Here is a 27,675-nt window from a genome sequence, read left to right as displayed (position 1 = left end):
TGGGGGCTATATTTTATCACAATCTGATGCTAAATCACAAAATGCATTGCCATTCTATGTCAAATATGAGCCCAGCCTAATGATCAGGATGGGCTATATATTCTGGCCATTCTTCTGTACCATTTGGACTGGATTTCAAATTTCATGTGTGAAAATCCCCATCAAACGTTAACATAGCCCATTTGACCTTACAGATTTTATGAGGCTGAAATCAATAGGTCAGTCACAGAAGTTAGCCAAAATTGATAATGCCACAAATATGACCAATAATGCCAGTCATAGTTATGAGACTTGCTTAAGAGTTGACAAAGCATATTCACGCATAATATTGTATTCACTCTCAGTACAACTTTTTATAGAAACAAGGGTAGGGATTATTTCATTTTACAAGTGGGAAAATGGGAGCTCAGTGAGGCTCAGTGGACTTTACCAAGATCTTAACAGTGAAAGGCTAAAGCAGGAGCCAGCTTTCCTGCTTTGTCCAGGGCATTCTCCACAGTTGTCCCAAAGTCGAGGTACAGATAGCCTCAATTCTGGAAAGAGACCAGCAAGGACACTCCACCTATAGAGGAGAACGTTCTTTGTTGGTTCAGTCAACCTAGTTTCCCAGAGTCTGGAAACCTGAGACAGCACTCAGACCAACAAGAGCCACTCCCTTGACTGTGTGTGTAATTATAGAAAAGTTGCTTGGTAGGATTGGCACAGGACCATGGCCTGCTATTGTCTTTGTGTCCTGTTACTCCAAAGAACTTTTTGCCCAGGTTGAAGGTAAGCTTAATGATAGTCCCAAATGCATCCCCAGAAGGAGAATATTACTTCTCAGGGACCCACGTCACATACCTAAGAACCAGCTCCTGTGCTAGTTGTTTAGGGTACAGAGATGATTTAAAACATATGCTGTATGCATGTGTGTATATGTTAGGGGGACTAATCTGACATGAGTTTCTCCTTTTTCTTCCAAATGCATAGCAAACAATACTATGTTTTGAAGAGAGCTTTTCAGAACTAGCCATCTTGGAACTCACCTGTTGCTGGTGCTGTTTGACTTGTGTTTGTCTATGAACCAAGGACACAGGGAAGTTTAAAAATGTTGAGGATAGCTTGCTTTGTTTCACACTGTTATTTTTTAATTTTATCACCTCTATTCCATTACTTGTCTTCTATTCTGGGAATGAAATATTAGCTACTGATGATAATTAATATATGGGGTTCTCTGGGCCCTATCAAGGCAGCAAGTATAACAGGTGTGATGCTGGTGATGGGGGAGGCAGTGTCAGGCATCATAAATCCAGTTAGCTTTATTACTGGAGACCTAAAAATCTCTGAGAAACATTCAGCATTTTTTGGCATAAATCCCCAAGTTGAATGGCTATTATTGATTATCAAATTATTATTTCAAGGTGATTAGGTGCAATTAAGTGAAGTAACATTTACAGTTTTTAACAGTAACCCAATGTTCACTATAACCAAACCAATCAAGTAAAAAAAAATTAAACTCATTGTGGCTGATTAGCAAAAATGTGGTGGTAGAATCTACAGTTCAGCTTCTGTCTCTCCAACCTTCTAGCTATTGCTCTTGCTCTCTCTGGTTCCCACCTCTGTCTTTGTCATGATCTATCTTGAATACCTATTGGAGACTTGATCTAGACTTTATCCTTCAGACATGAGTTTTTGATATTACCTTTCTGGTCTCAGTTATTCTCTTCTTTACTCTATCCTGTTCCCTAGGTCTTGCCATCTAAGCCTGGGCATTAAATATGTATAGTCAGGATTAAAATAGCCTGAATATAAAATATGCTTTTTTACTCAATATGTGGCTTTTAAATTTAGACTTATTTTGGACTAAAGCAAATGATACTAAAGCAATTGCTATGGTTCGATCCCTAACTCAGAAGCAGGAGGCATAAATAATAAAGTAGCCATCAAACATACAGGCTTTGGAGATATATTGTCTAGATATGAAACACATCTGCATTTGTTGGCTATGTGACCTTCATAAAGTTGTTTAATTTCTCTGTGTTCAATTTCCTCACCTGTAGAATGGGAATGATGATAATGTACCTGCTTCCCAGAATTGCATTAGCCATATCATCAATTTTTATTTGTCTGTATTACTTCATTTTATTGTACAAAAATTTATTGAGAGTTTTCTATGTGCTGGTCATTGTGGTAGATGTTAAAGGTAAATTATCACAAGATGAAGTGTTTTTTCCTCAAGGAGCTCATTTATACTGGGGAAACAGTAGCCCAGTGTGATAAGTGAGTTCTAGGAGTAAGGAAGATGAGAAGCTTTGAGAGCAATGGAAAGTCAACCTAAGCTAGCCCTGGGGAAAGGGCATGACTCTGAGTCTTGAAAGATGAGGAGGAATTAGCCAGCAACTAGTGTGGATCATACACTAAGCAAAGTGATCAGCAGGTGTAGAGGACAGAGACAAAAAAAAGAATAGGTCATATTTGGGGAAATATCAATGCAGTAGTTCAGAGGAACAATTATGGTGGGGTATAAATTTTAAAAGTTTACAAAGATGGAGGCTGTGAGATGAGAAGCCCAACTGAGAGTATCAGGAAGGTCAAGGGGGTACCAGGGTACCTAAGGAAGGGGAGAAGGGGAGGAGCAAATGGTTGGTGTCCACAGGTCCAACAAGTGGTAGCAGATGAACAACCTAACAGAAAAGTAAAATGGGTAAAATGTGCAGATTCAGATGGTCAGCAGTGCCCATTTGATGTAGTATCACATGGGAGAGAGACCAGCACAGATAGTGCCCTGTGAGGAGCGTGCCAGAGAGGCAGAGGGAAATGGGATAAGTAGAGCTTGAAAGGCCACTAGTAGATCTAAGCCCAGAAGCTAATTGACTGAATCAGGGCACAAGGCTGGAACGAAGGTATCTAGAAGCAATAACAAAGATGATATGAATAGTTACTGAGAGCAGTGAATGAGGTCCTTAAACATCCTTGAGGACAGGACAGATGCTAGAATATGAGATAGGGTCAAAATTTACTGGAAGTAAGGAGAGGTAAAGTTTCAGCAAATAAAATTTTTTCCCATTGTGTGACATTTCTAGGGAAGTTTTAGCTAGGGATGATATTAAAAATATTTAATAATTCATATTGCTTATATACTACTGTTTAGTCAGCTTTTGATCACTTTGATCAAAATTCCTGATGTAAACAACATAAATAAGGATTGATTTATTTTGGCTCATGGTTTCAGATGTTGCAGTCCATGGTCAGCCAGTTCCATTACTTTGTGCTGAGGTGAATTAAAACAAAAGCACATGTGAAGGAAGGCTGCTTAGCTTACGGCAGCTAGGAAGCAGAGAACACAAAACGAGCAGAAGGAGCCTGGGGATACATATCATCTATCCCCAAAGCCCCAAAGGACCCAATCCTTTCAATTAGGCTCCACTTTCTACAATTTCTACCACTTCTCCATAATCCATTCAAATTATGATTTCATGCTGTATGCAATGGCACACATCTGTAATTCCAGGGACTGGGGAAGCTGAGGCATGAGGATTGGCAAGTTCAAGTCCATCCTCAGCAACTTAGTGAGATTCTGTGTCAAAATTAAAAAATAATTAAAATAAAAATGTCTGGGGATGTTGCTCAGTGATAAAGTATGGCTAGACTCAATGCCAATATAGAGAGACCAAAATATATATGAATCCATTAATAAATTATTCCACTGATGAGGTCAGAGCCTTCATGATTCAACCACTTTCCATGAGCCCCACCTCTGAACATTGCTGTTTTGGAGACCAAGGCTTCTACACAAGAGCCTTTGGGACACATTTCAGATCCAAACTATAATAACCACAGCTCAATCCAGAATTGTTGCTGCCTTGATGCAGAGCAAAGCCCAAACACCTCGCTGGGTAAGTCATTTAAACATTTCTTTCCCCGTCATTGGTAAAGCTTAGAGAATGATAAGGTTAGGTGGAAGTCCCAAGGGAGGAACTAAGGAGACCAAAATAATGGTCTAAGCACTTATGGGGCTCAGAAAAATCAATATGGAAGCATCTCATCATTTTAGCCACTGGAACAACTGCAATGGTGAACAACTTTAAAGTGTCAGCCTCAGTTTTTATACAAATCAAGGATTGGTGACATGGGAAACAACTCTTATTTTTCAAACACACATATAGTGGGCATGTGTGTACATTATCAGAAAACTGAAAATTCCTTTCCCCTACTTCTTTCTTTTACCTTTTACCCTCAAGATGAGGAAGGAGATTCTTGGACTCTGATTCATTGGCAGTGAGAACAAATCCAAGTGTTGCTCAATCTGTCAAGGAAGCGGGACAGAGGTAGAAATGATCCATTGTTGGCCAATGTTATGCTGCAAATGCCGCTGGGGCAAACCATAGTTTTAAAAATGTCACTATCCTTTTTTTTCCCCCTTTGGAGCAAAGTGCCTGGTTTCTGTGTGTGATGGAAAGGAGCAATCTTTACCTTAAAATTACAATCCACAGGGGAGTGCTGATCTAGTTAGTCTCATCACTGAAGTTGATTTTTCCTCCAAAACCTTTCTGTGTTTCAAGTGTGAAAAATATAATGTCTTTTGAAGGTAGTCTTTACAGAAGCATTGTTTACATTCTTACTGTTCAATTTCATTGGATAGTTTTTCAGCATTGCAATTTATTCTTTTAGAACAGTCCTTATCATTGATGGAGAGTAGTTTTTCCACAGGCAATGGGGCTCAGTGACCAGTATCATAATTACATTTGTTGTCATAGTAACGATGATGCAAACAGACAGCCTGTTCTCCCACAATGTGTGTTTAATACTAATTAACTCATACGAGATTGGCAAATAGGATATGAAGTCAGTGGAAGTCATGTTGGTTCATGCACAATTTCCCCCAGCTTGTTAATGTTTTGAAGCCAGTATGGCTGAGCTTCTCATAGATAAAGAAAAATCTTCAAGTGTATTCAGACTCTAAGATGAAAGCTGGATATACCCTTCAGAAATGTCTTTCTTTTAAAAAATATCTATCTATCTAGTTTAAGTGGACACATTATCTTTATTTTATTTTTATATGGTGCTGAGGACCAAACCCAGTGCCTCATACATGCTAAGGTGAGCACTCTACCACTGAGTCACAACCCAGCCCAGAAATGTCTTTCTTTTGTGCAATAGGTGGTTCATTTAGTGGCTTTAAGAACTGCTGTATTGTTTTTTACTATGTTAAACTCTTTGAGAAGGTTAAATAGATATAACGCCTGAAAATATTTCTTTAATGTTAAAAGAAAATTTAATAAGGAAGGATATCCTTGGATCATATTTTAAATTTCACTTAAATGTATACTTAACTATCTTTAAGAACATGTATTTCAAATGACTCTATGCTTAAAGAACACAAAGGTTGGAATGACTGAGATTCTATAGGCAATATCCATGAAAATTTAACCATATGAATATGATTTTTATCAGGGTTCTAACTGTTTGTGTTAGATTGCTACTTTCAAAGCTGCATTGATTTTTAATATTCTGCCCTTAATAGTATTTTCCCTACAGACCTTATTATTTTCAGTGAGCAATTTTTGCAAAATGTGAAGCTTTCCAGGAACACATATATAGTGTTTTATAAGATGCCTGCATTTGACCTTTTAACAAAGGAAATTAAAATTAAAACCAAGAGTGCTCGGAGTTCTTTTATCACATTGACCTTCAATAATTTAAGTTTGTAGATCTGTTCAGTGTGACTCACTTACAAATCCAAGTTAAACTGTGGAATACAAACTACCTCATCAACATGTTCACATACCTGAAGTGTCTATTGAATCAAAAACAGTACTGATTCACAACAATGACTTCAATCTCACATTAGCCTTTACTGTCTTCCAGACAGACATGAGCATCACATGAGCATCACATGTGATTCTCACAATAGATTTAGGAGATATATACCATTGCTCCCATTTTAATGAGAAAAGTAATGCTTAAGGTTAAATAATTAGTCAGAGCTGTGCAGGTGTGTATGAATGGGAGCTCTGGGAAGACACAAGGGCCACAACAAGATTACTGGACTCAGAATAGAGTTAAAAAATGGCTGTGAAATACAGATTACAGATTTCCTCTAGAGAGGTGATGTCCTTCCAAACTCATCTTTTACTTGACCTTTATAAGTAAACATTATTTTTCTATGTGGGTCCAAATGTAATTGCTTCCACTATTGAGAGCTTGCACTATTTTGCTTACCTTTCCAAAGTACAGGAAAGTCACCATATTTTATTTTTAGAAGTTTTAAGTACATTGAGGTTAGTTGATTTTCAGATGTGTCACACTCTCTCCTATAACCTTTGGAACTCTACTCACCAAGCAGATTTTAAAACACTGCATGGGGAGGATAATCTTTCTAAGGCCATATTTCCCTGAGTTCCACATTCCCATCTACCCAGGCTTGTATGAGAAAAGAGCATTGTCTTCCTAAGTTTGTTTCCTAGTATTTACTGTGAATAAATACATCTCATATTATACAAGCCATTGCTGGGTGATCAAATTAAGTTGATCATATCTGTCCCTCTGACCTAAGAGGTGGCCTGGTATTCCCAGTTCTTGAAAGGTGTCCAGTGGTACATACTTTTAACTAAAGATAACTATACCAGGTATTAATTCTGACTTTTAGAATGATTCTTTTTGAACTCTGTAGTGTACATATTGTTCATAGGTCTAAAGCTAAAGCAAATTTATCCTCTCTGTCTGGACCTCATGTAATCAGATTTACCTGCAGACTTCTAATCTATTTCTACTACATCTATATCCTGTTCTCCCTTACCTTTTGCACACAGGTTGTTTCAAACTAAAGTGCAGAGCAAACAAATAACCTCTCTCCTGGGAATAGTGGCCACAGTCCTGTCTTTGGAGAACACAGTCCTGACCTTGGCCTGTTCTTTCTCAGTGTCCTCCCAGACCTGAAAGATGATTTGCTCCTTGTATTCACAGTCTATTGCTTTGAGTATCTGCTTGACTTTGCATCCATTGAATGAATGAACAAGTATACACACTACCAGCTTGGCACTGCCAACAACCCCAACCCTGAAGTGAATAAAGTGCATGATTGTTACCCACCCAGGAGAAATATTTTAAAATATCTTTAGAAAATCAAATTGAAAGTCATCTTCAGTCTACTACATGTCATTTCAACTTATTGTAAGTAGAACATATTCATTTTTCATGGTGGATGAATCATAAATTAAGATAATTTAAAACAGTTTAGCCATGAAAATTCCTGCAGCATGTGCAGAACTGAGATTAAATTTAAGGCAATAATAATTCCCTATCAGGAGAAGATGAATACACTCATCAAGGTACTTCATTTGAAAAGTAATTGAGTCACCATTTCTATTCACATTACCATCTGAACATTGTAAGCCTAAATTAAAGACTATGGGATTATGAGATTTTTTTTGAAAAGTCTCTTTTTAATTGTCAGACTTGAATATGAAGCTTTGCATCTAAAATGTTTTTCTTTCAAAAGTAAGAAAGCATTAATTTTATGAAAATATGATACTATTCTCATTGCTGTTGAATAGTGTTACTGTATCCCGTCCTTAAATTTTAATGAAAAAATTTGGAAAATGGAACTTTTTTCCCCAACATTTCTTTCAGTTCAAACCTAAGAATACAATTTTCCCCGACAATAAACCTAGATATGTGAAAATTGTATTTTTTTTTCTATAATTTGACTCCCAAATCTTCCAAGTGATAGAGACCTATTTTTAGAAATTGAGAAAAGTTTCAGTCATAGAAGGGTTTTGTTAGTTCTGGGATTCTACCTTTCTCTACAGTGCTTATGCACTCTCTGGAAGTCATGAGAGGGCTTTACCGCATATGGCTGGGGGAAGGTAGAGACAGGGATCTGATCCACAGTCAACGTTCATTCTTCCTAGCATTTCTTCTCATGAAAACAAGAATATCCATCTATGTTGTCTGCCAGATTTCAAGCTCCCAGTATATAAAGGCAGAGGATTTGAATGACTCTGTCCTTGTTGCAGCAGATCAGGGGATCTAATTGTCTTGATGTGTTGTGATAGACTTGGGAATTTGACGGGTTGAGGCTTCTCCCACTGAGAGAACCCAGTCCTTGTTGAATGAATGAGTGTGTGAGGAAGCAAATGCCTTCATTGCTGCCCTTCCAAAGGCATTTCTGAGTTCTCTCCGCATGAGCGAAGTGCTGTAAGTTCATTTGTCCCTATCCTCTTAGCAGTCAGAGTCCTGCTGTGTGCTTTCCACAACTGTCAATGCTGATTGCCTTGCAATCAGTCTTCTGTCCTTTCCCTGGGTCTTTTTACATTTTGTGTTCATCTGGCTCTTCTCCCTTTTCCTACTTGTCTGACTTTTCTTTTATTGCCATTTTCAACCAGAGCAATCATCTGCTACTACTGTCCCAGCATAGGGCACATGAGTGTGTTCTTTGGCTAATCCAGACTATGCATATGTTACCTTAATACTTCAGTGGTCTCTCATAGTAATTTCCGCAGTTCCAGTTTCCAAGATGCAGATTGCAAGAAAACAGAGAGTATACTCACTGTCGTGCATTGAACACAGAGCAAAATCATTGTCTCTAATAGACTTACTGCATTATGCTTTTAGGTTGTTTGGTCATAAGCCTACAGGACTCAGGTTTGAAAAGAATGAAAACTAAGAAAAGTAGCATCAAAAGAATGTGTCAGTTGAGAAGTCCAGTCTAACTATAAATGTAAACCATGTTAAATACAATGTGTTTCCTAAGTTTGCAAAGGGTTCTAGATTTTTATTTCCCTCAGAGTTAATTTTAAACTCTGAGTAATTTGTGGAGTCTGATGACTCGGTTCACTCTTTTTTCATTTAGATTTTTAAATTTGTTCTAATTAGTTATACATGACTGTAGAATGTGTTTTGATACATCATACATAAATAATGGAGTATATCTTCTCATTTTTCTGGTTGTACGTGATATAGAACAACACTAGTCATATAATCATATATGTACATAGGGTAATAATATCTGATTCATTCTACCTCTACCCCTCCCCTCTATTCAATCCCCTCTACCTAATCCACCTCTATTTTCCCTACCCATCCTTTATTGTGAATTAGCATCAGCATATCAGAGAAAACATTTAACCTTTGGTTTTTTGGAATTGGCTTATTTCACTCAGCATGATATTCTCCAGCTCCATTCATTTACTTGCAAATGCCATAATTTCATTCTTCTCTAAGGCTGAGTAATATTCCATTGTGTATATATACCACTGTTTCTTTATCCATCCATCTTTTGAAGGATACCTAGTTTGGTTCCATAGTTTAGCTACTGTGAATTGAGCTACTATAAACATTGATATGGCTGCATCACTGTACTATTCTGTTTTCAAGTCCTTTGGGTATAAACCTAGGAGTGGGATAGTTGGATCAAATGGTGTTCTCATTCCAAGTCTTCTGAGGAATCTCCATACTGCTCTCCATAATGGTTGCACCAATTTGCAGTCCCACCAGCAATGTATCAGTGTACCTTTTCCCCCACATCCTCTCCAACATTTATTGTTGCTTGTATTCTTGATAATTGCTATTCTGACTGGAGTGAGATAAAATCTTCAAGTAATTTTGATCTGCATTTCTCTAATTGCTAAAGATGATGAACATTTTTTCATATATCTGTTGATTGATTGTATTTCTTATTCTGTGAAGTGCTTGTTCATTTCCTTTGACCATTTATTGATTGGGTCATTTTTTTGTATTTTTTAGAGTTCTTTATATATCCTGAAGATTAATTCTTTATCTGAAGTATGTGTGTAGTAACGATTTTCTCCCATTCTGTAGCTCTTTCTTCATGTTAGTGATTGTTTCATTCGCTGAGAAGAAGCTTTTTAGTTTGAATCCATCCATTCACCAATTCTTGATTTTACTTCTTGCACTTTAGGAGTCTTGTTAAGAACGTCAGTTCCTAAGCCTACACAGTGAATATTTGGGACTACTTTTTCTTCTGTTAGATGCAGGGTCTTTATTCTAGTGCCTAATTCTTTGCTCCACTTCAAGTTGAGTTTTGTGCATGGTGAGAGATAAGTTTAATTCCATTTTGCTACATATGGATTTCCAATTTTCCCATCACCATTTGTTGAAAGGCTATCTTTTTTCTAATGAATGTTTTTGGCATCTTTATCTAGTATAAGATAACTGTATTTATCTGGGTTTGTCTCTAATTCTGTATTATTGGTCTTCATGACTGTTTTGGTGCCAATACCATGTCATTTTTTCGTTACTACAGCTCTGTAGTATAATTTAAGGTCTGGTATTGTGATGCCTTCTACATCACTTTTCTTACCAATAATTGCTTTGGCTATTCTAGGCCTTCTGTTTTTTCAAATAAGTTTCATGACTGCTTTTTCTATTTCTATGAAGAATGAAAGTTTTGGTAGTATGGTCATTTTGACAATATTAATTGTGCCTATCCATGCACATGGGAGATCTTTCCATCTTCTAAGGTCTTCTTCAATTTCTTTCTTTAGTGTCCTGTATTTTTCATTGTAGAGGTCTTTTACCTCTTTCTTTAGATTGATTTCCAAGGTTTTTTGTTTGTTTGTTTGTTTCTTGTTTTGCTGTTGTTGTTTGTTTGTTTAAGGCTATTGTGAATGGGGTAGTTTTCCTAATTTCTCTTTCTGTTCTCTGTTCACTCTTAAACAGTGAAAAGAGATGAAAGACACTGTGTAGTTTGGGGAAACCAAGACTTATGTTTTGACAGGGAAGAATCATTGCTTAGGAAATAGCTTTTAGACAATCAGCTCTTGAAGTCATGCCTTAAATGAGAATAAAAGTTCATTTAATTAATAAAAGAACTAATTATAAACATGACATAATTTAATTATCCTGGGTTTTTAATTACCTGAAACTCTTTCTTATCAGAAATAATTTTCATAGATGCTATTTATATATTCAGATAGATCCTTTTGACGGAGCAGAAAGTAGAATGAAAAAAAATGTGCTCACCAAAATATTTTCTGAGTCCTTCAACCTCTAATTTTGAGGTTCTAGATCAGACTTTTACACAATGTGTGCCCTGGAGTGTGGTGGAGAGAACCCAGAGAGTTTCTGAAAAATAATAGGTTGGGTCTAGAAAGAGTTGAACATTTATTTTGTGTTTGTTTCCAAGAGACTTTAGTAATAGAACCTTTCATAACATGCAAATATGCAATATAAATCTCCAAAATTAAGGTATGAATACAGCATTTCCCAATATTATTTGAACAAACTGGTCCTAGTGTTCTATGGAACACACTCTGGGAGTTCCACACTCTATAATTAACAAGAGTAATTATCAGGACATATTTCAATCTGTGTTTACATTAAAATAAAAGCTAAAAATGTGTAACAGAGGAACAGAAGAGCATAAAGAGCTGTACTGATCAATTACACTTCTCCAGGATTTGTTTACATATTTATGAGTCTTACCAGTGTTTTTAGGTTGGTGAATTAAATATACAAAGTTCAAGTGCACATTTAGCAGAATATTAAATGAGATTTTTTTTAAATAAGCAAGATTTAATGGAAATCGATCTCATTTTCTTATTTCTGTTCAGCCAGTAAAGGTTTATTTAAGTAGAAGGAGGGAAAGTGTATTTCAATGTTTCAGTATGCAATGGTCTGAATATAGCTTCTCTCATCAAAACTCAGGTTAAAGCCTAATTTCTCGGTGTTGGGAGGCAGGACCTAGTGGGAAGTGTTTGGTCATGGGGCCAGATCCTCATGAATAGATTATGCCATCTCACAGGAGTGAGTTCTCCCCTCATGGGGCTGAATTAGTTACTGAGAGAATGTGTTGGTGCAAAGCAGATTCTGTTTCTTCATCTTCTCTCACCACATGGTCTTTTCTGCACAAGCTGGCTTGCCCTTCTGCCATGAAACCCTCCCAGGAGCTGAGTGGATGCAGGCAACCACCTCCAGAACCCTGAGCCAAGACAGTCCTCTTTTCCCTGCAAATTATCTCAGATATTCTGTTTGAGCAACAGAAAATGAACTAAGTTCCAATATGTAATATGTACAAAAATAAGTAATTTGGAGGGCTCATCTCTCAAAATTTGAGTTCTTAATTATAATAGGAAAGTTTCATCAGGTAAGTTCTCATCATCAGGATGTTAACATTTCTTTGTTTCTATCAACTATTCTTATGTACAAATATTGACTCTCAGGGTATCATTGTTCATCTTTTATAACTCCATTGGTCTCATTCAGACTTAACTTATAATTAGCATTTTCCTAGACACTACACTGCTCTGAGGATCAATTGAGTATAGCATCCAAATAGAACCTTGATTTTAGTTCACCATGGGTTTTAGTTTTTAAGATTTTTGTTTGTTTGTTTAATTTACATAATCAGCAACATTCTTAAAACCAGCCACTCATTCTTTATCATGGATTCACTATCTCTGAATTCACACTTTTGATTCATCTTTTGGTTGGATTGATGGCGAGCAAATACTGGGGGTTGGTAAAGCTCCTGAGAACTTGTTTGAAATGCAGAATCCCATACTGCATTCCAGACCTACTGATCATAATCTGCACCTTACAAATTCCTAGGAAATACATCAGAGCTTAAGAAGTACTTAAAGGATGCCAGCTCTCAAATTGGGTGGCATGATGGACATCCTGACACCTGGCTTCACCTTCCTGAGATTCTACTTAAATTGGTATGTAACGTGACCTGGGAATCTGGATTTTAAAGGGATCTCCAGGTGATTCTAATGTGTAGAAAACTTTAAGAAACACTAAACAAGGAGAGGGAAAGGATAAATAGATTAGAATGCTGTTTTCCTAACTTTGGTATGTATCACTGCAAAATAAAGCAACATGAAGAGTAAAGTTGTAGAGTAAAACAGATCCTGAGTCATGTACCAAGTTCCCCAGCTGATTCTGAAAAACACCAAGATTGAAGAACCAAAACACTAGGAAAATGCAATCACTGGGCAGTCACTGTAGGGACGGAGAGGTCTTTGATGTGCTCTGGGTTCTGCTTTTTATGACTGGGTTAGGACACTGATACAAACAACTGTGGTTAGTTACCCTTCTGTTACCTTCCTATTTTATTCAGTGTCAATATCTGGTTTTTATAGGAATTAAATTATGGCTTGAGTACATGCTAGGATAGTACTATCAAAAACATTTTTTTCATACTATTTAAAAAATTGAAGATGTTAAATTATACATTTGTATAACTTCACTTCCCTTTTTCTCAGAATACAGGTAAAATTTGCATGCACAAATATTTTTAGATTCACAGAACTGTATTAACTTGAATAGGTTTTAGAGATAATCTAATTGTTCTTTTCAGTTGAGGAGAGAGAGGACCACAAAGAGGAAATGAGTACCCTCATATCACAATGGAAGGGTATGATATGAACAAAAGTTGTGATAAGTTTTATTTTTATCTTTATCATTCCTTTTCCATTATTATTTTCTAGTTAATAAGTTTTTAATTATAAATTTACAAATCACAGTTGTATATATTGATGAGGTACAAACTGATGTTTTATTTATGAATAAAAGATATAATAATTAAATCAAGCCAATATATCTAGCACTTCAAATACTTATTTTCTGTGGTGAGGACATTTGAAATTTACTCTCCTAGCAATTTTGAAACACAAAATACATAATCATTAACTATATTGGCCATGCTGTCCAATAGATCTCAAAAAAAATCAAAAACAATAAATCCAGAACTTTTTCTTCCTGAGACTTTTAACCCTTTAACATAATATCTCCATTCTCCCTACTTTCCAGCCTCTACTAATCACAATTCTACCCTCTGTTATGTCAGCTTGATTATTTTAGACCCTATATATAAGAGAGAATATGCAGTGTTTGTCTTTCTATACCTGGCTTATTCTACTGAGTATAATGCTTTTAAATTCCATCCATGTCATGGCAAAAGACAGAATCTCTTTTTAAAGGCAGATTACTGTTTCTCTGTGTATATGAGGCCACATGTTCTTTATTCATCCATCTGTTGATGGACACATAGCTTGATTCTTTTACTTGGTTCTTATGAATAGTGCTGCAGTGAACACTGGAGTACAGATATCTCCTCAATATACTGATTTCAAATCTTTTGGGCAAATGCCCAGAAGTGGGATTGCTGAATCATATGGTAATATTATTTTTAGCTTTACAGTTTTCCAGAGTGACTGTACTCATTTATATTCCTACCACCAGTATCTTGGGTTTCCTTTCCTCCACATCTGATAATTTTTAAAAGTTCGAGTATGCAAACATCAGTCTAAATGATGCCACATAAGTACTACTATAAAGATAAATTAGTCAAAAAAAAAGAGCCAAGTTTGTAGGTAATGTAATAGGTAATGTATTGACTGATGTGCATAAAACTAACAAGTCACAATATAATTAAGCCCAATTACAAAAAGTTTGAATAAATAATTGTATTTTGTGTTTTCACACTGATATCCTTATATTTTTAATCAATTTTCTATTCCCAGTTCAACTCCCCATTATATATAATCAACACTAGTATGTAATTTTTCTCCAGTAATAGGCATAGTTCATAATATTACACATACACATCATTCTGCATATAATTTTGTAAACTTTGAAAGGCATAATGTCTTAGTACTTTCGCTTATCTGGGAGGTGGGATGATTTTTCTCACCCCAAATTGTTATTCCTGACTTTTCTGCTTCTCTTCCCTACTTCTCAGTGCTTTGGTATCTGTTTCTTCAAAGAGCCTAAGATTAATGATTAAAAGTAAATGAACCTAGCTTCCATAATGTTTGGATCAATAACCCTTTTTTAAAACTTTAAGTAAATTCTCTGCAGAGGAATTGGAGAGTGCCAGAAGTCATGCTAGGCAGAATTCTGAAAACAAAACTTTGCTTCAGCATTCTCGAGGCCCCTCTCTTGCAGTGTCTCCCTCCAAGACACAGCACCTTCAACCTACTATCTGGTTGCTTACCAAATCCCCAAGGGAACTCTTCTGCCAATCGTGCCTTCTTAGTTTTGTTTTGGTTTTTGGTGATAGTCAATCCAGTGCCGCGTGCATGGCAAGTATACACTCTACCACTAAGCAAAACCCCCAGCCCTAACTTTTTTTAAAAAAACATTTTATTTTACTTCTCCTAAGGACTTGTAAGTTACTTGTTTGAGTTTGAGCATCTGATAAACTTACTCTAACTAAAATGCTGATTCATTAATAAGTGTATTCTTTTAGATTCTTTATATTGCATATGCCAAAGACTACTTGTGCCTATCTTGAATATATGTGAAGGAAAATGGGTGGCAGTTGTGGGAGTATCTGAGGAATTTACAAATTGAGCAACTTATTAGTCCTGGAAAATTCAGAAAATGGAACATACTCAAATTTTATGTGAGGGGCTGACATTAAAGTGATTCAACTCCATTGGACTGGAGCTGGTTTGTGGCAACTCTGAGGAAACAGAGTTGGAGTGTTGAAGAAGTTTGCAAAACAAATGATATTACATTAGTACATTGAAGCTGGCCATGATGTATTTATACCAGAAAAATCACCAAATGCTACCCAAAGCATCTCTGTACACTCTCTCTCATCTCTAACTTTGTTGTAAACATCAAATTCTTAAGAAAGGTTATTGAAATTGTTACAGAGCAAGGGTCTGCCACAGAGCCATAGCAGCCCCAACATCCTCAGACTGGTTCTTACAAACCCCAGAAAGATTTCAGAAATGTAGTTCAGTATAGCAGGCATGAGTTTGTCAGAAAGAAAAGGAAAAGGGAAAAGGAGAAACTCCCAAGTAAGAGTGGGTCCTCTCAGAGAGAAGAGGGATAGTGCACCCCTCCTGCCCTCAGGTTTTATTGGGGGGTTCGGGGAAGTTTCCAGATAATTTTGCTCACATCCACCTCCATGGCAGCAGAATTGCTTTAAAATTCCAAGTCCCCACTGTGTATGGTAAGGTCCAACACTACTCTAGGCCACTTTGACCCATGCTGACCATTTCTAATTGGAATCTGTCCTTACAGATTCATAGTTGGGAGAATTATACTCATCTCCTTGAGTTCTGGAATCTGGTCTGTGTAAGGGTCACAAAAGTCCCCATTCCAGGGTAACTTGTGTTCCTTGTCAGCATATCAGGCCTGGATTTCTCCTGCAGATAACATGTTGTTTGCTGAAGAATGTAACATATTCTGTTGACTTGAACCAGGCATGTATGCAGTTAAATTGCTTTTTAAAAGAAAGCATGTGGGCATTAGAACAGTGGGCCCAGTTTATGGGATTATCCCCTTAACCACCTGTTCCCACCACTTGTGTCTGTCTGCTACCTATCAGAATGACTCAGATTAAATGTCAACTTCTATGTTAGTTATGCATGTGAGCAGGAAAGTGTTATAATGTAAAGACCTTCCCACCTAGTATATCAGGGTGTCCTCATGGAAGGGATTTTTGTGAACTGGACAACCACCCAAGGGCTTTTTGCAATCATTATCCCTTTTCAGATAATATATTTACATCTTAAGTGAAGCAAAGCAATTAGGAAATTAGAAGATACAGCATGTGCTCTTGTCGGGAATACATTTCTGTACAAGATCATGACTGTGATTAATCTTTCAACTATGCTACTAGATTACAACTAACTGCATATTCTAGTCACCTATAACCTTTTTAAAAAAAGGGACCAATGCTTGAGTCCCACTAGAGATTCTGCTCTAATGAAGTTATCAGTACATTCTCAAAGCGCCTCAGGTAATTTTAATATGTAACCTGGACTGAGAACAACTGAGATTATGACTTGATGTTAGTAAAGGTTTTAGGGAAGTGATACTTTCACATATTACTCACTCATTACTGACTTACAACTATTTAACTACTATCCACAGACTTTTAGACTACCATATACGGGTGACTTAAATTTTAAGTTGTGGACACTAAATTGAAACCTGATTTTGTAGGGGAAAGGATAAAAATAAAGCAATTGACATGTTTTCCAGGGTCAGGGACAATCGTTGTATTAGTCAGCTTTCATCATTGTGACCAAAGTACCTGATAATAACACCTTAAAGGAGGAAAGATTCATTTTGGCTCATGGTTTTGGAGGTTTCAATCTATGGTTATCTGGCTCCAAGGAAGAAACATTGTGGTGGGAAAACATGGTAGAGGAAAGCTACTCAGCCTACCATAGTCGGAAAGGACAGCGAGAAAGTAAGTAAGGGGCCTGGGACAAGCTATAGTCCCCAAGGATGCACCTGCAGTGATCTACTTGCTCCAACCATGCCCCACCTGCCCATAGTTCTCACCACCTCCAGTAGTCCATTCAGCTATCAATGGATAAATCCTTTGGTGAGGTCCAAGCCCTCAATTTCCTCAAATACATTAGCCTCCTTCTTCTCAAATGTCATCTTCCCCAAACCCCATCTTTGAATATTGCTGCCTTGGGGATGAATCCTTCGTGAGACATTTCAGATCTAACCAAAACAATCTCACTTCTTTGGAAGTGTAATCTGGGACTGATGAACTAGAAGGAGATGGCTATAGTAATTTGAGAATAATATGCCAGGTACTCTGTCAGAGTTAATAAGTCACATAGTTCCTATATATGAAATTTTAAGTTTTCAGACAGCATAAATCTAGGGAATTTTTACTATTGGAAAGATGTGAATTCTTAAGAATGCTTAAAATCAGCATTTATTCATTTATTGATTTCATTCTTTCCTTTATCTAACAATTATTTATTGAGAAAGTATGGTACGCAGGCCTTGGTAACACAGTACCTAGTTTTATTGAATCTCTATTCTAGCAGAAGAGACTCAGCGTCCCATTTAATTACAAATGTAAATAGTGCTACAAAGAGGTACACATTTTATGAGACTGTACCACGGGATGACTGAGACCTGAGGCCTATTCTGGGAGGACAGGTGATTTTGAGAGACTTTTAGAAGTAATGTGTGAGCTAAGATATTCAGATTTGAATATTTGACAGATTTATTAAGAAGAGTTAAGAACAGAGATTGCTTCATGAAGATAAAATATATAGAAATGGACATTTGAGAAGAAGGAGACTAATGTATTTGAGGAAATGAAAGGAGTCCAAGTCGTCTGTTGAAATGAAAGGGAAAAATAAGGTGGATAAAGAAGGCGTAAAAATGACTATACAGGGCCACAGAGACCATGTTGGTACATATCCTAAAGGGAACCAGAAATCGTGAAGAGGTTTTGAGAAGCATGTTGTATAAATAAGAATTTGGCTGGTCTTTGTCCCTGTTTCCTGGGTGGTAACCACTAAACTGTTGGAATTTCCTGAGTAGTTAAAGTGTCTAAGTTATTCATAGTGGGCCCCTTCAGCTAGCGTGGGTTTATGCTAATGATGTGACTCAGGATGGGGCTGGTCATGCAAGAAAGATCAACCAAGTGATTAGATATTTAGAGCTTTAAGCTACTTAATATCAGCCTGAACTCTGGGGCTGGGAAGGGGTTCAATTATATGGCCAGTGATTGAACCAGTAATGCCTACACACACAGTGAAGCTCCAGTAAAGAAGCTAAATGCTTGAAGCTCAGGTGAGCTTCCTGGTTGGTGACAGACACATCAATGTGGTTGGTGTGTGTCAGGACATAAAAGCTTCCAGTTTGGGAACTCTCAGACCTAAACCTATGCTTCTCTTTATTTGGTTATTCCTGAGTTGTATCCTTTAAAACAGAATTGTATCCTTTACAACAGAATTGTAGTTTTAAGTATAGTGTTTTCCTGAGTTCTATGAATCATTTTAACATATTGTCAAATGTGAGGGGTTATGGAAACCTTGAATTTGTAACCAGTTGTTTAGAAGTGCGGCTGGCCTGTGGAATCTCCAAACTTGTGACTGATGTCCGAAGTGAAAGCAATCTTTTTTTAAAAAAAAATATTTTAATTAGGTATATATGACAGCAGAATGCATTTTGATTCATTGTACACAATTGCAGCACAACTTCACATTTCTATGGTTGTACACCATGTAGTGTCACACCATATGTGCAGTCATACATGTACCTAGGGTAATGATGTCCATCTCATTCCACCATCTTTCCTGTCCCCACGTACCCTCTTTACCCTTTCTCCCCTTTGCCCAATCAAAGTTCCTCCGTTTTCCCCATGTCTCCCCTTCCCTGTTGTGCATCAGCATCCACTTATCAGAGAGAACATTTGTTTTTTGGGGGATTGGCTTACTTCGCTTAGTATGATATTCTCCAACTCCATCCATTTACCTGAAAATGCCATAATTTTATTCTCTTTTAATGCTGAGTAATATTCCATTGTGAATATATACCGCAGTTTCTTTATCCATTATCTGTTAAAGGGCATCTAGGTTGTTTCCAAAGTTAGCAATTGTGGATTGAGCTGCTATAAACATTGATGTGGCTGTGTTACTATAGCATGCTAATTTTAAGCCCTTTGGGTATAAATCAAGAAGTAAGATAGCTGGGTTAAATGGTGGTTCCATTCTAAGTTTTCTATGGAATCTCCATACTGCTTTCCAGAGTGGTTGCACCAGTTTGCCGTGCCACCAGCAATGTATAAGTGTGCCTTTTTCCTCACATCCTCAACAACATTTATTGTTGTCTGTATTCTTGATAACTGCCATTCTGACTGGTGTGAGATGAAATCTTAGAGTAGTTTTGATTTGTATTTCTCTAATTACTAGAGATGTTGAACATTTTTCATATGTTTATTGATTGAATGCATATCTTCTGAGAAGTGTCTTGTAGAAGACTTAATTAACCATGAAGTTTCACTAATCTCACATATTTAGTGTTAGGTAGGTTAGTTAGCCATGAATAGGTGAGTAGGGGAAAGGACAAGAGGAACAGACATCAGACTTATGCATTTAGAAAAATCCAGGAGTCATAAAACTGCAACTGCATGGTGTTAGGGTAGCTGGTACAAATATCCACAAGAGGCACAGAGAGTCAAGCAAAGGTTTATTGACAGAGAATATCTGCCAGGCAGCCCTTCTGCAAGGTGCAGCAGCCTGCTGGAAAAAAGCTTCTTAACTATATAGTCATGTACAATGAAGTAGTTAAAAATAACCCATCTGGTCCTGTGACTTTTACTTGATGTCTTGTGGTTTCAGTAGTTAGGAACTCTTTGGAGGTGGGCCTAATGGGATGGTCACGCCTGGGTGGGCAGGTGCAGATCTTCAAAATGGAGTTATTTTGGCCTAAGAACCTAACATTCCAGCCTTTTGTCTTATAATGATAAGGGACATGGTTTGTTCTGGTTTCTTCCAGCTGAACAGGGGCAAATAATGGTTTAGCGGGAACTTCAGGGTGAGTGCTATATTGGCTCATAAGGAACCTGTTTACAGTCTGATTAGTAAGTGCCTTTACTTTATCTTGTAAAAAAAGTTTTCAACATGCAGTTGCAGTTGAACAAGGTCGTATTAAAAGCAGTATGATGAGTGTAGGGAGAAGGCCCATTAATGGAGCAGCCAAGGGAGAGTGTAGCCCAAAAGGTTCCAGGGAGATGACTGCTACTGTTCCCAGTGGTATTTCTCCATGCTCTCCTGGAGCTCAGCTGTTTTTTCTTGGACTATTCCAGATTTCTGGTGAAATAATAGCATTCCTCTCCTAAAAAGACACACGTGCCTCCCTTCTCTGCCATTAGTAATCTCTCCTATTTTGGAGAACTACATTGGCTCAGGAGGTGATTTGAATTGGAAGAGATTCTAGGGAGTCTGTCACCCACTCAAAGTCCTCATTCAATTCTTGATAGAGTTTATAATAAAGATGATGGCTGTACCTAGTCCTGCTATCCACATGCCAGATGCTGCCAATATGCCTGATCCAATGAGGACTGGAGTGAGAATTGCTCTTCTGCATCTGGGACACTGAAGTGAAGTCCAGAAGGGGAAGGAAAGGGCCAGTTCAACCTCCCCCTCAGATTATATGATCATATTGGATGTGAGGGGGACAGGGAGGCAGAAGGTGGGAATAGGGGTATCAGGCAGTGGAGAAGGGAGCTTCTGCAGAGGAAGAAGATGCCATGTTGGCTCTGGAGTGGCTGAGTGACATTGTAAGTTGGGTTGCATAGGGAAATACTATGTAGCATGGTGGAATAGAGACATAAGGTTGGGGGAGGGTGAAGCAAAGTAAGAGACATTGGAATAAAGTGATCTTGAGGAATTACATGAGAAAGTGGTGAAAAGAAAGATTAGACTGGAAGTCCATGGACAGGGATAGGCTTCACTATCAATGAGCTATGAGTAAGAGGGATGCAGAGCCAGCAGTCAGAAGTATAGGATGGATTAGAGAAGTTTTAAGGTTGTGTTGAGAAATGTGAGCAGAAGGAGTCTACGTGTGAGTTACTCGTGGCCAAAGAAAGCAGCCATGTGGTGTGTGTGGAAGGGTAAACAGGGGATTGGCAAGAAGAGGAGGGGGAAAGATCTGTAGCTACAGGGGTGGTTGTTCCATATTGGGACTTATGGAAGGGAAATGAAGGGAGAGAGAGTTTTGAAATTTTGAGAGGAGATCTCTTCCCATAAGGGAGTGGGACAATTAAAAAGGAATGGGTAAAAGGAGTCCCCTCAATGTTGCATAGTACAGGGTTTGTTATGAGTGGGTCAGAAGTTATTCCCTCTACCCCAACTATAGAGGTTTTGGAAAGCTGAGTTGGTCCCCAAAATTTGGGCAAAGCTTAAAAAATGCTTCCATATCAATGAGGAAAGAGATTGGCTTAACTTTAACAGTGGTAATTGCCCCGGACTCCAGTGTTTGATAGTTGTTGTGGCAGAGAGTCCTGGGCACCTTTAATCCTCAGAGGCCATCCCTATGAGGTTAGTTAGGGAGGATAAAGAGGGAAGGTTTGGCCCCTCACCTTGTTGGGTGAAGGGACAATCAATTTCCCAGTATCTGTCCCTTTTGATTTAGGAAAAGGGCCAGGTGAAGGTCAGGGATTAGGGCATGCATGGGCCCAGTGTCCTTACTATTTACACTTGAAACAAGGTTCAAGAGGTACCCTATAGTGCCTTTGTTAGAATCTGTACCCTAGGGTTTGCCTTGATGGGCCTGTGCCAAATGTTGAAACTTGGCTTTATGTCTTTTCTCCTTGTTTTTTACTGCTTTTCTCTATAATTAAAAACCTTAAAGGCAGCATTAAGAATGGTTGATTGGGACATTTGGGGGCCTCTAACCTCTTAATTTTTTTTTCAAATATTTGGGGCCGATTGGGAAATAAAATGAGTCATTAGGATGATAGTACCATCTGGGGATTGTGGGTCAACTTTAATATAGCATTGAAGAGCCTCTGTAAGATAAGAGAGAAATTGGGCTGGATTCTCATTAGGTTCTAGGGTAATTTCCCTAAACCTAACAAAATTAACCACCTTCTGGGAAACCTTTTTAAGACCTGCCAGGAGACAAATAATCATCTGATCTCTTAGTGTATGGCCTTTGATTTGGTAATCCCAGTTAGGCTCTTCCTAGGAAACGGGAAGCTCCAACAGGATGAGCGGGATTGGTTCTATGTGTCTCAACTGCATAAGCTTGAACGCTGCCCAAATCCTTTGGGAGGAGGGTAGAAGGGACAATGATATAGATATTGTGCCATGTCAGATGGTAGGACTGGGTAAGATATCCAGGTTAGTACAATAGGAACCTGAACGTTTCTCATCCTGGGAGAGGTCAGTGAGTAAGAAGTGAATGCACACAATGCCTTCAGCTCCGCCTACCTTCCTTAATGGTAGGAGTGTGTGTGTGTGTGTGTGTGTGTGTGTGTGTAGGGGTGGGGGTGCTGCCGAAGCCCAGAGGGGTCCATGAGAGCCAGTATGAGGAGGGGAGAGAGAAGGAGAAGGGAGGGGGCAGAAGGAGATGCGGTGTTGAGGTCAAGAAAAGGAGAAGGGGGATGGAGGATGGGACCTGTCAGCAAGACTGGTCCCTATTTAGTGAAGGTGCATCTGAGTGAGGTCGTGAAGGTGTGGCTGGGCGAGGTGACAGAGAAGCATAGGGTGGAGGTTGAGGAAGTGAAGAGCGATCTTGTGTCAAAAGAGGAAAAATCGCTAGGATTGGGAGGTGAACGGGTTAAGGAAGAGCGAGCAAGGAGGACCTGCCTAGGGGAGCAGGACTGACATAAAGAGGGGCAAAAGCGAAGAAAAGAGAAAGCTGGAACAGAGGGGATTTCATCACACTTGCTGCCGCGGTGACAGCAGTTGTTTAAGTTCTGCATATTATAATAGTGGGATTGAAAGTCCCATTCCCCTGGGTCAAGAGGAATCATTATCTAATTTATATTGGGGCCAGGTTGTGTTACAATAGAAAATGAGCTCCCGAGGTTTGAGATCTGAAGTCGAATGGAGAGGCCAGTGTTTTTTGAGGAGACAGCTGAGGCGGGAGTGGCGGGGAATTTTAGATCTGGCAGAGCCCATGGCAAAGACTTCTCAGAAGCCCAGAGAAGGGAATCAGGAGAGGAAGGGGCGTCCCCACAACCTCTTTGATTTCCCACGTAGGAGCAGATTGTCAGTGAGGGTCGTCACTGTCCCTGACAGGACCCAAGTAGAAGGGCAGAAGCAGGGGGAGGCCCTGACCCAGCGCCAGGATTTAAGGGGAGAGGGGAGAGGGGAGAGGGAGAGAGAGAGAGAGAAAGCGCTCAGGGCCACTGCAGAAGGGTTCTGAGAACTCATCACTGGTAGAGAGGGAAGGCTGTTAAGAGTCAAATTCTGTGGTGGGCAAGGAGGTCAGTAACAGCAAGAGGCAGACATGCCCTATCTTGAATATTGGCCAGGGAGAACTGGCACCGTGAAGGCAGCTCTGATCCCTGTGAAGGGAGAGCCAGCAGGTAATGACTGTGGATGCCCCTCTCGGGTTCAGCTCCAGAATATTAGGGTAGCCTTTGCAAATATCCTCAAGAGACACATCTCTGAGAATATCTTTGTTCAAGGTACAGCAGCCTGCTGGAAAAAAAAAAAACAAACTTCTTAACTATATAGTCATGTACAGTGAAGTAGTTAAAAATAATACATCTGGTCCTGTGACTGTTACTTGATGTCTTGGTTGTGGTTTTGGTAGTTAGGGACTTTTGGGGGGCAGGCCTAACAGGAAGGTCATGTCTGGGTAGGCAGGTGCTCATTTTCAAAATGGAGTTACTTTGGCCTAAGGAACTTTAACAAAACAGGCAAGCATTTGAGGAATGACAGCTGGAATGCCCAACCTTCCCCACGTTGTAGATAAGAATAGCCTCTCAAGGAAACTATTACTTAAAATCATAGGGAACCCTAGTTGAAGAAGACAATCTTCAGAAAAGCTATTACATAGCTACTGACATGTCAAGCCCTTCCTCAATTATAGTTAATTATAGCCCCTCCAGGGAAACTACCGTTTCAGACAATGTCATCATTATCTCCAATAACCAAGTCACCAGACCTGTTCTTATCACTCACTGGTGTCACAACCACCCAATCACCCTGGCAACCAGGTCATCAAGATCCACACAAAGGAAGTTTGCTGAGGGCCATCCAAAACCTAATAAGCTGATTATGGTGGCAGAGAAATTGAGGCATGAACAGGGGGACTCAATTTTATTAAAACTCAAATTCTGTGAGCATCACCCATCTTCTCTTCCAAGTGGTCCATGCAGTTCCTTCCTTCCACATTCTATTAAACGTTTGCTTGCTACTCTGTTGTGTTTGAATTCTTTCTAGCAGAATCACAAGAGCTGGCACCCGAAGACTGCTGTGGCTGTTCCCACTCCGTAATGGGCCCTTGCCCTGTAATACCATCAGAAGTACATTACAAATTGGTGTGTGTGTTGTGGTAATTTATCAGTTCTTCTCCCATGTTGCACTTTAGGACTCAAATTCAGTTCTGTCATTTCTTCTGTGAAGGCTTTCCAATTACATGGCTTCAAGCTGTTCTTCCTATAGAATTAGAGAGGAAATAGATGGAAGGAAGTAATAAAACTGGGCTACATTATCCTACAAATTTAAGAATTCAAGTTGCAGAGTAAACACCATTATATTACTAATACATGAAATCTACACCACATTTCCAAAAACTGGAAGGAGTGGAAGAATCCTAAATCAAAGTATACTAGTACCAGAATTCCTCTAAGGCTACTGAGGTCCCTCTCAGGAATCTGGTCCAGCTCAGAGCTACTCATTCTAAAGTTTTGGCTGGTCTTGGTCCAGGGCACTGGCAATCTTGACAACCCATTTTAACAATTTAGGCATTTGCAAATATTACATAGCTACTAACCTACCTTTCTGTTTCTTTTTGCATCTGTTTTCCTATAAAATAATTTTAAAAACTATGTATCCACAAGACATTTAAAATTTTTAATTTTAAATCTAAATTTCAAATATTATAAATTTTGATAATTTTAATAGTTGGAAATGACATAATTTTAGCATATTGTAAATATTAACATTTGAAACTTATATTACATTTTTAAATGTATCTGTGGAATATGACTATCATGAATTTTTTAAATTGATTTTTTTAGTGGTATGTTATGATTATACATAATAGTGGAATTTATTGTGATGTATATACATGCACATAACATAATTTGGTCAATTTCATTCCCCAGTACCTCCCTTTTCCCTCCTATCTACCCTTCCTCTGATCTTCTTCTTCTGTTCTATTTCTAATTTTATAATATAGGGATTTGATACCTACATATCTAAAAAAGAACAAGTTCGGTTTTAACTGTTTGGAGATACTTTCTTCCTTTGCACATCATTTTTTTTCCCCAGAATTTTACTCAAAATATTTTATGATTACGAATCCTTATTTCATGATTTTTTAAACTGAAATGTGTATTAATTTAAAAATAAATGAAAATTTAATTTTAAGTGATTATAAAGCTTACCTAATTTTGATTACATTCTGGTTTGTACTTTAATTACAAATATTGCTTGTACCCAATTGATCAAAACAAGATAAATATATTACAAAAAATTGACAAGTTATTTTAACATTATACATCTTGTAAGGAGATAAATGTTATTTTCAATGATGCATCTGTGTGTGAAAATTGCTAGAATGAGCTAGGATTCAGTAACAATTATTTTCCTACTTTAATTTTTTATGTAATGCTGAGAAATTTGTTTACTGAATTAGTAGTGGGGAATATAATGAGTTTTATTCCAGCAATATCACTCAATTCTTTGAACCCTTTGTCATATATATGGCAAAAATCACATAATGATCTATCATCAAAAAGTAGTTTTAATTATCTACTAGTTAAGTCTTTAATTTTATTGAAAGTAAGGACTTAGAAACCACCTGGTCACTAAAGGTATTAACTTTCTCAATGCTAATAACAATATTTTGTATTTCTCTTTATTTAAACCAAGGAGGTTTTCATTCCAGGAATAGAACCCTAGTAATATTAGCCATGGAGAGACATTGACCTTTGTTTGTCAAGTGAAAGCAAGGGTGGAAAAAATTCCTATGACATTTAAACTACAAGAGAAGTTCTCAGATCACATTTAGGTAGGGTACATATGAAGTCAAGGTTCTGGGAACTGATCCCCTGTCACATGCAGCTATCTGCCTGGGTGTCCCTTGGAAAGTCTTTGTGGGGTACCAGTGGTCTGATTATTGCTCTTGAAGACCTCTGTTTAAATTGTGTATATTATTATCCTGCTTCAATTTGGGCAAATTGTATGACTCTAGAAATTTGTCAATGCCTTCAATATTTTCTATTTTATTGGAGTACAAGTTTTCAAAATAATTTCTAACTGTCTTCTGTATTCCTGTAGTGTCTGTTTTGATATTTCCTTTTTCATCACATATATTAGTAATTTGAGTTTTCTCTCTCCTTCTCTTGTTAGCATGGCTAAGGGTTTGTCTATTTTTTTCCCAAAGAACCAAGTTTTTGTTTTATCAAAATTTTCAATTGTTTTGTTCGTTTCAATTTCATTGACTTCAGCTCTGATTTTAATTATTTCCTGTCTTCTACTTCTTTGGGTGTTGATTCGTTCTTCTTTTTCTAGGGATTTGAGACGTAGTGTGAGGTCATTTATTTGTTGACTTTTTCTTCTTTTAAGGAATGAATTCCATGCAATGAACTTTCCCTTAGTACTGCCTTCATAGTGTCCCAGAAATTTCAATATGTTGTATCAGTGCTCTCATTTACCTGTAAGAATTTTTTAATTTCCTCATTGATGTGTTTTGCAACCCATTGTTCATTCAGTAGCATATTATTTAGTCTCCAGGTGTTGGAGTAGTTTTTATATTTTATTTTATCATTGATTTCTAATTTCATTTCATTGTGTCTGATAGAAAGCAGGGTAGTATCTCTACTTTTTTATATTTGTGAAGAATTGCTTGTGGCATAATATATGGCCTATTTTAGAGAATCATCCATGTGCTGCTGAGAAGAAAGTATATTTGCTCATTGAAGGATGATATATTTTATATGTGTCAGTTAAGTCTAAGTTATTGATTGTATTTTGAGTTCTATAATTTCTTTGTTCAGCTTTTGTTTTGAAGTTCTATCCAGTGGTGAAAGAGGTTTGTTAAACTCACCCAGAATTATTGTGTTGTGGTCAATTTGACTCTTGAACTTGAGAAGTGTTTGTTTGATGAACACAGATACTCCATTGTTTGGGACATATATATTTATAATTGTTATGTCTTGTTGGTATATGGTTCCCCTGAAGAGTATGAAGTGTCCTTCTTTATCCCTTTTGATTAACTTTAGCTTAAAATCTACTTTATTTGATATGAAGATTGAAACTCCTGCTT

At 37.8% G+C, this 27,675-nt stretch overlaps 1 protein-coding gene across 2 annotated transcripts in view; it reads left to right on the top strand.

The window, feature by feature from the left end:
- Positions 1-27,675, top strand: part of Erap1 (endoplasmic reticulum aminopeptidase 1) — a 105,660-nt gene that overhangs the window by 16,149 nt on the left and 61,836 nt on the right. For both annotated transcript variants that reach the window (XM_046428841.2, XM_058574728.1), the window contains exon 3: positions 12,553-12,662. The gene's annotated coding sequence lies outside the window, so the exon portion shown is untranslated. The remainder of the gene's footprint in view (positions 1-12,552; positions 12,663-27,675) is intronic.

This window comes from Marmota monax, unplaced genomic scaffold (assembly GCF_021218885.2).
Source record: "Marmota monax isolate L192 unplaced genomic scaffold, Marmota_monax_Labrador192_F-V1.1 WCK01_AAM20220418_F8-fsc00018, whole genome shotgun sequence".
Taxonomy (NCBI): Eukaryota; Metazoa; Chordata; class Mammalia; order Rodentia; family Sciuridae; genus Marmota; species Marmota monax.
This window is presented reverse-complemented; position numbering and strand designations above follow the sequence as displayed.